The following is a 12,040-nucleotide window of genomic DNA, read 5'->3' on the forward strand; positions in this document are numbered from 1 at the left end:
TAAATAAAAATAATGATACCAACACTTACGTTGGTATGAAGCATGGGTTGTGAATGTTGCATTGGGGAGGAAACTGGAGGCAGTGGAGATGTCATGTCTGAGGCCAATGTGTGGTGTGAATATTATGCAGAGAATTCACAATTTGGAGATTAGGAGGGGGTGCAGGGTTACCAAAAGTATTATCTAAGAGGGCTGAAGAGGGGTTGCTGAGTTTGGATATTTACTTTTTTGGGTCATCCTAGGTAATTTACACATGTTAAACAGTGTATGATAATTGTACTTATGTGTACCTGTACCTAAATAAACTTACTATTTATAAATCTGTAGTGGAGGAAGGCAGGGTAGGAGGGGTTGACCTAGGAAAGGTTGGAGGGAGAGGATAAAAGGCTTTATGTTCGAGATCCAGCAGGCATGTGTGAGCATGTTAGGAGTGGAAGCAAATGGGTTTTCAGACTTGATGAGCTGTTGGAGTGTGAGCACGGTTACATTTTGTAAAGGGATTCAGGGAAACCAGTTAACGGCACTTGAATCCTGGAGGTAGGAAGTGCAGTGCCTGTACTCTGAAGGAGGGATAGGGATACCTGCAGTTTAGAGGGGCATCTGAACTGAAGTATCAGCATGCCTCTGGCAAGACAGTTATAGAGTGGGAGATGGCCAGTGTGTAGAAAAAAATTTATGTATATAAATACTCGAGAGAACAGTGAATGCCACATGACAAGAAAATGTAATCACATGGTAATTTGGGCAAGCATACCACAGGTTTACCGGCCCTGAATTAGGACAACCCAAAACAGGTAAAGTGTTAGTAGTCCAGTTTTCATCTAGGTTCTGTACATAAATTCAAACAATGCAACTATTTTCCTTTGAGTCCACTGGAGTCCATATATAATGGTACACCTGGATGGTGCACTATTACAATCAGTATTGTAGCCTTGCCCAGACTTACTTGAAACTATATAACTTACATCTTAACAGTTGTTGAGTTTTATAGTCTTTAGATTCACATTTTGTATTATATTTTAGCATTACTATTTGTTGAATATAAAGAGAGCATATACATGTGCCTAAATAATATTCAGCAATAAGGACCTTAATGGAAACATTGTTTGACTTTATTGGGTCATCTTAGGTTATTTTTTCATAATTTATCATTAGTGTATGTCTATAACAACTATATGTCTAGTGCAATCATTGTAAAAACATGTAATATTACCTGTAATATCTGTTTAACCTGAACAAAGGTTACTAGAAGTGTAGCTACCATAACTATTCCCATTACCACAAACAAAAACCTGAGACAATAAATTACAGTACATATATTACTTAAATTTGAAATAATTGCATTAATACAGAATATAATTTCTACAATGGGAAGTCTTTTTTACCATGGATAATATTAAAACTCTTTTTTATACATTAATTACAGTACATAATGTTGTAACTAATGAAAAGCCAGGCAAAATACTGGAATTTTATTTTAATCTGGAAAACTTGAAATCATATACTAAGTCAGATTCAGACTTATAATGTTGAAATGGTAAAGACTGTACATAGTAAAATACATGTTAAGATAGGCTAGGTATATAAGACATATAAGAGTACACAAAACACAGTACTGTACATAAGTAATAAAGCAAGGAAGGTCCCCTACTTTACTCTGCAACATTATCATTTCTCTGTATAAAAAATAGGGATCTTTCCCTAAAATGAAGAGTTCATTGTTCTTAAAAGGATTTCTGCTACTCAAATTTTAAATTTTTCTTTAGATAGTTTCTTTTCAGTAAGCCACCTGTTTTATGAAGTGAATATATTAATAAATTAACATTTTTAATAAGGTTGAATACAGTAGGTCACTAAAATAATATGAGAGAGACATTGTTAGCATCAATAAATCTGATATGCACTGAACTATATATCCCTTTATATCGTAATTACCATATACCTGTGATGAAATAAGGCCAGGTAGTCACACAATATGCTTTCACAACATTAAATAGTAACAATAATGTCCTGGTTGACTGAGGTAGTCTCCCTCACTGCTCTCTCTCTCTCTCTCTCTCCACTTCTATACACATTTCATGTAAATTCACTTATGTTTCACTATAGTACAATTATCGTACTGCCACTCGGTAACACACGCAAATATATACATATATAAATATGTTATACATCACTTTTCATTATTAAAGTCCACCTTTATTACATCAGACAATGATGTATATTGTTAAATAGGAATAAATTCTGGGCAAGTAAATATTATAACCCTAATCACCATATTTTTGATAATTAAAACTTCAGTATAAATATCATTTACTAATTACGTCAAGTTTATATAGTTATTTCAGCGACAAATAGGTTATGTTGTGCTCATAATTGACTATTAAAGAAACAGTGGTGAATAAACTTGCCATATGTAGAAGTTTTCAGGGCAATGAAGAATACGATAAATGAATTAATGAATAAACGAGTTAATAAAAGTGAAAGTCAGGGAAGGTGTTAATGAATCTCTGAATAAAATGAACGAGCGTGTTTGTAATAGATGTAGTGAGGAGCCTGGGTGCTCATACCCTGCCTTCACACAGTGGAATAAAGTGAAAAACCCACCTACATCATCAACCTCTGCTCAGCCTCAACTACTTCTATTTGACCCGACGGTAAATAACCCAATTAACCCTGTTCTGCAGCGCCATTGTGGACCACAAATGATTCCTCAGGCCTAAAAAATAATTGATAAAGTAATAGTTACCTTTTAATGTACATTATAAACCAAGAAATATTCACTTTATTGTAAGCGTTGGCACATATTTTTGACAATACATTATTGCTTTATTTTGTGCTCTTCTACCTCACAGAACTAAAATATAATTATCCTTTAAATTATATTACATGAGAAAGATTTTTTAGATTCAATATATGGCAGAAAAGCTTATTTGTAAATATCTTGGTAAGGTAGTTGAGCTTATCAGTCCTCCATGACGTCCAGATATTTCTATTTACTTAAAAAGATACAAATTACTTAAGACTTCTTACAGCTTCGAATAATTTATTTAATGCATAAAAGTGCATAAAAATGCATATTTTCCAGTTGTATCTTATTTAAATCCTTGAAATATTGATAAATTAAAGTTCCCGCTATACCCTTGATGGCCGCCTCACACCCTCGCACTGTGAGATTTACCTTCCCTCAGGAAACTAGTTCCAAATTAAATAATTTAATTATAACTTTGTACTATTTTCGACCCTTTAGAACACCCTATTCTAACATGAAATAATAAAATTAAAATTTTTGCAATGGCAAATTTGAAATATCGGAGATTTCAGCAGATGAGTCAATGTTTGTGGTGGCGGAGGAAGGTGTAGAGGCAAAACAAGCCCAGCGTTTTGGGTGCTGAGCAAGTTGAGGCTCAAAGTAACGAGACATTGACTTATTTGTTAAGTTTTGTGCTGGTGTGTGACACCACGAGTGCTGCGGAGGTCCTACACATTGCCAACGCCCACATGGACTCCGCAAGAAGATAATTGCGTGAGTTGTTGTGTAGGGTTTGCATGTGAAAGCTGGCGGGGGCCAGGAGAGCCTTTACTCATTTTGAAGTTAGCGAGAGAGTGTAAACAAGAAACAGCTGACTGGCATGAATGAGTGACGTAACAGTGTCAGCTGACCACGTGTGAGGTCACACCAGGTCACACTGACCCCAGGCTCCACCCATCAGACTCACACTCCAATACACACAAACTACCCAGTCTTTACATTTTTAAGGGTTTTTCAGCGATTTAAATAATTGTTAACAGTTATTTAAAGCACCATGATTAAGAGCCCTGTAATTAGGTATTATTAAAGCTGTAAGAATTATATTTTCTTACACTACTACCCACTTTAAAGAGGCCATAATAAGTGCCTTATAATTCTGGATTTAAATTTTATTAGCATTTTATGAGTTTAACTTGCAGTACAAGCATATTATAATTAAAATAAAGTTCCTAAGACCTGCTTTTGATCATTTTTTTTAAACATTTGAATGTAATTAAAATGAAGTCGGCTCTCTTACCACAGCTTCCATTAGCAATAAAGGCATCCACAGTGTTTATTCAGATTAAACAACTAATTAAAGACTAATGCTTAGGCTTTGTGTGTTCAACTTGAGTGTGCATATTCTATTTCTATGGTAACTTCCCCCCCCACTTAATTTTTTATTAACTGTGTTCTTACCCCAGTTATTTGTCACACATTTAAGATATACTCTTAATATGCTAATCAACTTGAGTATCTCTTAAACAGTTAGTATTGTCAGAGACTTCACAGAAATGACCCAAGTTCAGTATTGTCACAGACTTCACAGAAATGACCCAAGTTCAGTATTGTCACAGACTTCACAGAAATGACCCAAGTTCAGTATTGTCACAGACTTCACAGAAATGACCCAAGTTCAGTATTGTCACAGACTTCACAGAAATGACCCCAAGTTCAGTACTGTCACAGACTTCACAGAAATGGCCCCAAGTTCAGTACTGTCACAGACTTCACAGAAATGACCCCAAGTTCAGTACTGTCACAGACTTCCCAGAAATGACCCCAAGTTCAGTAGTAGTGTCAGAGACTTCACAGAAATGACCCCAAGTTCAGTATTGTCAGAGACTTCACAGAAATGACCCCAAGTTCAGTATTGCCAGAGACTAAACAGAAATGACCCCAAGTTCAGTATTGTCAGAGACTTCACAGAAATGTCCCCAAGTTCAGTATTGCCAGAGACTAAACAGAAATGACCCCAAGTTCAGTATTGTCAGAGACTTCACAGAAATGACCCAAGTTCAGTAGTAGTGTCAGAGACTTCACAGAAACAACCCAAGTTTAATTTCTGGGCTGGGCAAGACAATGCAAGAAGATACAAAGTCTTCCAGTGGGCAATGAAAAATAACACTACAGTCATTGGTGACACATTGCAACTGCTTAGATGGAAAGAATGAAGACTCGAGTGAGACACTATACACGAAATCCAAGATGATCAAATAAAAATAAAAGGAACATGTGGAAATCTGGGTATAAAGTAGGGCTAACCTTTCTTTCAAATAACATAAAGCAAATATCACAAAAACCAAGAAAAGGACAGGGTAGATAATAAAAACTTTCAAAAGCTATAGTGTGAGTGATGAGACTTTTGAAATCACATGTGCTTTCTTCCTTAACCCCTCACTGTCCAGTGCCCCAAAATTAAAAGTAGTCAGTGTCCACAGTTGTAAAAAATAAAAATATATTTTCTTTTGAAATGGTAGAGAATCTTTTTCTGAAGGTAATGACACTGCAAATGCAAAATTTGATGGAAAATGTATGGAATTATGCAGGCACAAAGCAGTCTGGACACAATTTATTAATCAGCATTTTCACCTACTTTGAGTCCTATTTTAAGGCAATCTCATTGCTCAGTTTGATCAGATTCTTAGCTATTTTGCTAGTATGCCTTCTGTTCTATTGAACACAAGAAAATGATCATTCACCTAACAAAAATACCCTATTTTACACAAAATTAATAAATTCCAGTGTAAAAACAATCCAAAATAAACACTAAACATTCCTGGCACTAGAAAATTTCCTCTTAATTAATCATGTCCCCAGGCCTTTCCTTTACAGTGGTACCTCGAGTTTTGAACAGCCCCCCAACTCGAGCAATTATGTAAGTGTATTTTTGTAAGGACTTTTGTAAGTGTATTTTTGGGGGTCTGAAACGGACTAATCTAATTTACATTATTCCTTATGGGAACATATTCACTCGGTATCGGCACTTTCTGGAACAAATTAAGTTCGTAACTAGAGGTACCACTGTATTACACTTTCCTTCCATTTTGAATTCATCACCACAATAGAAAAAAATCAAAGATTTACCCTATTTCTTGGATAAAATATAACCAGGAATAACTAGTCATGGTTTATGGCATCCAGATATTTTAATCAAAATTAGTGAAAACCCATAAATCATACCAAAGGGGTGTAGGGTGGCCGTACCTGTCCTCGGAAAAATTAGGAAAAATCAAACATTTCCACTAATTTGGGGTTGGTTGCAAGCTATTTCCAGTCCTGGAACCAACCAAAATCATTTCTATTTCAGTAGTATCTTCCATTCTGTCAAATGATACCAAGAAACGGCTAATAAAATGATACAAATCATTCTAGAAAACGCCTCAAATTTGCTATTTTGGACTAAACACAAGGTCAAAAATTTTCCTTTTCCCATCATGCACCATGTGGGGCAAGATATTTTTTTATATTGTGCACACTCGCTGCACAGACCAATTCGTACTGCTCTCAGCTTATCTGAATGACCTTAGCTCAAGACAGATCTACGTGAGAGACCCTGGCATTAATAACCTAGATCTATGTGATGGACAGTGAAAGGGTTAAAAAATATTGGCTTACTGTTGACAGATCCTTTCGGGAAAGGAGAGATATCAGAGTTGGAACAAATACAGAGGTCATCATGATAGAGGAGAGATGCACGATATATATGTGGAAAGTACTTGAGGGCCTGGTCCCAAATCTGCACATTTGCCATAATAACATGGCAGCATGAGAGATATGGGAGAATGTGTAAAGTAAGAGGGTTTAGACTGACACACTACCATAAGATATCGGAAACACTGCAGAAACAAGTGTAGAAGTCTTCAAGAGGAAACTGGATATTTACCTCTGCCAAGTGCCAAATTAACCAGGCTGTGATGGATATGTGGGCCAGTGGGCTGCTGGCAGTGTCAGCCTGGTTCAAACACTAGGCAAGTTTGGCTCAGGTCCAGGGTGCTGGAGTAAGGAAAGCTCGAAATCCTTCAAAGGTACTGTATATCAGAGATGTGCCTACACTTGCTGCTCACTCAGTCGCTTAGCAGTAAATAGATACTTTAAAGTTAGTGAACTATTGTGGGTTGCAACTGACAGGAGTATCCCATAGGAAACTATACATATATAGCTTTACTTTGTTGGGGTATCCTGGGTTAAATAACCATGAGGATGACTTCTAATCCTATCTTGCCTTGTTCATGGCTTGTTTCTCAGGTAGTAGCACCTTTAACTTGCATCTGAAGAACCTGTATTTGGTTTTAACATGTTTCCCCACACCTGAGGTCTCTACACCTAGCAGTAAGTAGGCACCTGGGAGTTAGCTGACTGTTGTGGGTCCCATTCTGGGGAAGAAGATCGAAGGACCCATCTCGAAATGTCAGGCATAGCTCGCATTATTGTGTTATCCTGGGTTAGTAACCTTTTTTTTTATGTGAATGTAATGTCTAAAATCCCTTGGTGTTCAACATTTGATGTGATACCTATTTTCCTCTGCCATGCAAGGCTGAATAACCCTCAGGTTTAGTACTTGAAATTATTATTATTATTATTATTATTATAGCACCACTATTATTACATAAAGCTGCATTTAGCACATTTCTTAATTAAAAGCTTGTAAAAATTAGCTACTACATACGTACAGATAAAAAACTTAGGTTTCAGAAAGTGTACTTTAAGTTTTGTGGCCTATTAATTGATTCTCTATAGTTTTTTAATTGTTTTTTTAACCACTAATAGGTAAATGGTGATTTCAGTTACAAAATAATGTTAGTTGTTATTATTATGTCGGTGTTATAATAAAATATCTGAATAATAGCTCCTTTACTTTTATAACTTACCTGCCTTCCAACCATACAATATTAATGATTTGTAATTTATCAGATGCTTTCTTACTCATCAGTTAAGTCACTTCATATATTTTAAATCTTATTTCTAATATTCATAGCATTATATGTAAATTGTTATATACTGTGCATAATTACATTTGTTCAAAAATTTCTTGATGCAGTGTTCATAACTGTGTACAGTGGAACCTCAAAAATCAAACTTAATCCATTCCAGGAGCTAGTTCTAAATTGGAAAAGTCTGAAATTCGAAGCAATATTTCCCATAAGAAATAATGGAAATACAATTAATCCGTTCCAGAAACCCAAAAATATTCACACAAAAAATACATTTTATAGAGATTAATTACAGTTTTACATACAACAAATACTATAGTTTTTAATTATGTAGAGTAATACATATAAAATAACATTTTTACTTACCTTTATTGAAGATTGGTGATGGCATCTGGAAGATAGGGAGGAGGAGAGAGGGAGTTGGGGTTAGTGTTTGGAAGGAGAATCCCCCTCCATGAGGACTTCAGGTAAAGCCCTCTCTGGGGTTACTTCCCTTCTGTCTTTTAATGCCACTAGGACCAGCTTGAGAGTCACTGGACCCCTGTCTCACAAAATAACTGTCCACAGTTATGCCTCTTTAACATTTCCCTAAAATGGGACATGGTTCTGTCACTGAACTTGTTGTAAAGATGGCTTGTTTCAGCTTGCTCAGGGTGGTACTTCTGCACAAACATTTGGACATCATTCCACTTGGCACAAATCTCCTCAATCTTTGAAGAAGGCACCTCATCCACTCCCTATATTAACACCTTTCGCAACATCAGCTTCCTTGATTTGTTCTTTCTTTGACAGGATAGAACCGATGGTCGACTTGTTTTTCCCATACATCCTGGCAAGCTCAACAAGTCTCACACCACTCTCATACTTCTGTATTATTTGCTTCTTCACATCTATGGTGTTTCTCACTTTCTTTACCACAGGGGTACCACTAGCAAGTTTCTTTGGGCTCATGGCAGCTTATTTCACAGTCCCACAAGCACTAAACACAACGAAATAATCGTAAAATGCGTGAATGAGAGTGCAGGTTAGTGTTCACTCAAGCATAAACAAAGCTAGACTGCTCACGGCGCCTGCACGGGGACGTGGAGAGAGCGGGCGGCAGACAGGTCCCGTACCTAGCGGTCCAAAAATAGGGGCGCATTTGATAATAGGGACACAGTTTGTTCGAAAAAATGGTCCTATTTTCGAAACGTTCGATGTGTGATACGTTCGATTTTTGAGGTTCCACTGTACACGTACTATATTATTTTTTATTTATTAACACATCGGCTGTTTCCCACCGAGGCACGGTGACCTGAAAAAGAAACTCTTTCATCTCACTCCATTACTGTATTGCCAGAGGCATGCCTACACTACAGTTCAAAAACTGCATCATATCTCCACCCCTCGTTCTGAGCGTAGGCACTGTGCCTCACCTCCAGGACTTGAGTCTGGAGGTGAGGCACTCACACTCCAACAGCACATAGTCATAAAAACTATTCATCTCCACTCGCTCCTATCTAACGTACTAAGGATGTAAAAACTCCTTTATCCCCTCCCTCCAACCTTTCCTAGGATGACCCCCTACCCTGCCTTCCTTCGACTACAGATTCTTACGCCCTCCAAGTCACACTATTTTGTTCCATCCTCTCTAAATGTCCAAACCACCTCAACAACCCCTCCTCAGCTCTCTGGATAATACTTTTAGAAACCCCACACCTCCTAATCTCCAAGCTACAGATTCTTTGCATAATCACACCACACACTGCCCTGAGACATAACGTCTCCACTGCCTCCAGCCTTTTCCTTGTTGCAACATTCACCACCAATGCTTCACTATACTACTCTCAAACATTCCCATCTCTGCTTCCATGAATAACATTCTTTGTCTCCACAGACTTCTCAGTGCGCCACTTGCCTTTTTCCCCCTCGTCAATTCTTGGTTCACCTCGTCTTTCATAGACCCATCTGCTGACAAGTCCACTCCCAAATATCTAAATACATTCACTTCCTCCATACTCCCTCCAATCTGATATCCAGTCATTCCTTACTTAAATTAAATATTTTTTTATAAATATTGAATATTTTTATAAAGAATATTTTTTTTTAGTTAATTTTTAGTTATATGTGGCTTATAACTGGGAAGATACTATAAATATCTTAAGAGTATGTATTATAAAGCTACTTTGATTCAATATTAGGGACAGTGCAGTAGTACAAATTGCCCATCGCTAATCTGGCATCATCGGGACATGTAGGTTGCCTGATTACAGTATGGTTAGGTTAAAATACACTTAACCCCACGGCGATATTTACACATCAGGGATTTCCACCACTTAACACCCTATTTTTGGCCCATTCCATTGTTCCAGTCTACCAAACTCGACTATTTCGCTAGTATTCCTTCTATCTGTCGACTGATTACAAGAAAACGCCCATTTACCTATTTCGACTACCCAATAAAGTGGTCAGAAATTGGTAATTTGGCCAATTTCACACAAATTTCAAGAGATGCCAGTTTCAAAATAGGGTCCAGAATAAACAATGCAGACCTTCCTAGCACTTAAATAACATTTTCTCTGTTCATTAGTCACGTCTCCAGGCCCCTCTTACACAATGGAACCCCGGTTTTCATCTTTAATCCGTTCCAGAAGGTCAGCCAAACACAGATTTGTACAAAAACTGAAGTAATATTTCCCCATAAAAAATACATATTATAGATTTTATAGATTTACAAACAGAAAACAATGAGAAATAAATATAATGACTAATGAAATGGATAAATGAACATTTAACATCACTTTTACCTTTATTGAAAACTCGCATTGGTGTATGGAAGACGGCGAGGAGAGGAGAGGGAGGAGAGTTTATTGTTTGGAAGGGGAATCCCCCTCCATAAGGACTTCAGGTATCAAAGCCCTATCTGGGGTTACTTCCCTTCTTTATCTTTTACTGGCACTAGGACCAGCTTGAGTCACTGGACCTCTGTCACACACAAAATCTGTCCAGAGGCCGCCTGTTTCTGGCATCTAAGATTTGCCTAAAATGAGACATGGCGTTGTCATCGAATGTGTTGCTGACACGGCTTGCAGCAGCTTTGTTAGGGTGATATTTCTCCACAAAACTTTGCACCTCACTCCACTTTGCACAAATGTCCTTAATTGCTGAAGAAGGCACATTCTCCCCTCTCTCTTCCTCCTCCTCCTCTGAAGCAATTTCCTCAGCTAAGGTCTGTTGCTGTTGCAGATAAAGCTCTTGTTTCAGATGAACACGTGCGAGTAATGCTCACTGAACAAGTAACAAAGGCAGACTGAGTCATGAACGTATGAGCAGCTGCGTCCCGCTGGCAGGCGGACAAGTCTAGTACGGACGATTTCTGAGGGGATGTAAGAAAATGGGAAAATTTTTGCCAAAAAGTGGTCAAAAACTGAATTGTACGATAACCGGACTGGACGATAACCGGGGTTCCACTCTATTACGCTTGCTTTGCATTTTGAATTTTTATTCACAGAAAAATAGATTTACTGTTATGCAGACTACTGCATTATTGTAATTGTATAAATAATGTCAACCCATTTGTGACTGCGTAATAGACTGGCCAGTTGGACACATATTGGATGGTGACGTCATTTGTTTACCCTTGACATCAGCAAAAATCGAACATTTCTGCTACTTTGAGCTTAATTTTAAGGTACTTTCTGGCATGAAACCAATCAAAATTATAAATATTTCTGTAATATATGTTCCATTCTATCATATGAGATCAAAAAAATGAGAATATAACCATACAAACCATACAAAAATACACTGCAAAGTCGCTGTTTTATACCAAACGCACAGTCGCCTATTTTTCTTATGCACTGCGTGCTGCAGGATTTTTTATATAGTGCACACTTACCAGACAGACCTATTCTCTCATTTGTAAGCCCAAATTTAATCGTCTCCCCAGGCCCCTTTTATATTCTTGATATTCCATTTTGAATTTTTATTCGCACAAAAAAAATAGATGATTTACTGTTATGCAGACTACTCCATTATTGTAATAATTGTATAAATAATGCCAACACATTTGTGACTGTGTATTAGTGACTAGTTGGACATGGACAGTGACGTCATTTGTTTACAAATGAACATCAGTAAAAATCGAACATTTCCGCTACTTTGAGCTCAATTTTAAAGTACTTTCTGGTGTGAAACCAATCAAAATTATATCTATATCTGTAATTTTCTTCCATTCTGTCAAATGAGACCATAAAAACGAGAATACAACCATAGACACCACACGAAAATACATTGCAGTCGCTATGTTACGCCAAAAGTGCAGCTGCTTATTTTTCTC

The 12,040-nt window shown here is 37.1% G+C and overlaps 1 protein-coding gene across 2 annotated transcripts in view; it reads left to right on the forward strand.

Moving 5' to 3' along the window:
- Positions 1-3,326: 3,326 nt before the first annotated feature.
- LOC128688283 (uncharacterized bromodomain-containing protein 10) overlaps positions 3,327-12,040 on the forward strand; it is a 311,849-nt gene continuing 303,135 nt past the window's right edge. Inside the window, exons 1-2 of one of the 2 annotated variants that reach the window (XM_070086577.1) lie at positions 3,327-3,523; positions 7,041-7,232. The gene's annotated coding sequence lies outside the window, so the exon portion shown is untranslated. The remainder of the gene's footprint in view (positions 3,524-7,040; positions 7,233-12,040) is intronic. The other variant, XM_070086576.1, reaches the window with a different exon arrangement.

The sequence above is a fragment of the Cherax quadricarinatus genome, chromosome 19 (assembly GCF_038502225.1).
Source record: "Cherax quadricarinatus isolate ZL_2023a chromosome 19, ASM3850222v1, whole genome shotgun sequence".
In the NCBI taxonomy this organism is placed as follows: Eukaryota; Metazoa; Arthropoda; class Malacostraca; order Decapoda; family Parastacidae; genus Cherax; species Cherax quadricarinatus.